The sequence below is a fragment of the Bison bison genome, unplaced genomic scaffold, assembly GCF_000754665.1.
Source record: "Bison bison bison isolate TAMUID 2011002044 unplaced genomic scaffold, Bison_UMD1.0 scf7180017864486, whole genome shotgun sequence".
Lineage (NCBI taxonomy): Eukaryota > Metazoa > Chordata > Mammalia > Artiodactyla > Bovidae > Bison > Bison bison.
The window spans coordinates 5,684,753-5,686,109 of NW_011495046.1; positions in this window are offsets into that span (position 1 = coordinate 5,684,753).

Below are 1,357 nucleotides of genomic sequence, written 5' to 3' on the forward strand. Positions count from 1 at the left end.
TAATTCCTGTCTAGACAGTGGTTTTTAAGGCTTTGGAGAGTCAGGGTGCCCACTACAAATTTCTGAAAAGTGCTAAACATGCTTTAGAAGAAAAAAAAAAAAAACGGCCAAATCAGTTTCAGAGGCAGAGAACGTTTAACGAGCTTCTGTTTTTGACTCTGGTAGGTACATTTGTGTTCACAACTATGCCAGCAGCTGGAAGTTACAATCTGAAGGTTGGCACCTATTCCCCTCCTCCAGAGGCACAGACTGTAACCCACTCCATACTCCTAAAAGAAAGAAATCACACCCAATGACAAAATCCTGCTGAGCTACCATGTGTCCCCGGAAAAGTATCTTTAATCTCCCCAGGTCCCAATAGCCATAGGCTTGTCGGGAGCACAAAGTAAAATAATATATGCCTAGTATGTGGTATGGAGAAGGCAATGGCACCCCACTCCAGTACTCTTGCCTGGAAAATCCCATGGACGGAGTAGCCTGGTGGGCTGCAGGCCATGAGGTCACCAAGAGTCGGACACGACTGAGTGACTTCACTTTCACTTTTCACTTTCATGCACTGGAGAAGGAAATGGCAACTCACTCCAGTGTTCTTGCCTGGAGAATCCCAGGGACGGGGGAGCCTGGTGGGCTGCCGTCTATGGGGTCGCACAGAGTCGGACACGACTGAAGTGACTTAGCAGTATGTGGTAATCAAGACACTATTACGATGCCGTTACAATCCTGATTGTCCGCTGGTTTTGTTTTTAATTTCCTCATACATCTTTATTCGCATAGGCTCCGGCCCAGAACACCTGGAATGACTGTCCCTGTAACAGCCACATCTACTGAGAGCTTACCACGTGCCAAGCACTGCCCTAAATGTTTATCATGGCCCATCCTAAAAACTCCTATCGATACCCTAACTCCCAACCTATTAATGAAATAAGTGGCAGTTATCTCGAATCCCACAGCGCGTGCTTGGCGGAGCTGCGACTCGGCCCTGAGCAGCGACTCCGGGTCCGGCGCCCCCTCCGCCCACCCCCTGGCATCAAGGTCCGCGGGATCCGCTGGGCACCCAGCTCCCTATCTACGCCAGAGATGGCAAAGTACCCCGCGAGGCATCGTCGGAAGGCCACAGAATCTATCCCAGAAACAAGGCCCGGAAGGAAATTCAGAACCCCCGAGACTCCGTTGAAAAACAAAATGCCCGGAAAGCAGCTTCCAAAGCGGTCAGAAGCGGTGGGGCGGCTGCGCTTCGGCGTAGAGCCCAGGCCGCCCGAGCTACGGGAACGAAAAGCAGGAAACGAAAGAGGAAGAGCAACAGAAAGCGCCAACGCCCGCCCGCCGCCGGCCGGCCGCGCCTCAGCCGGAGCCATGG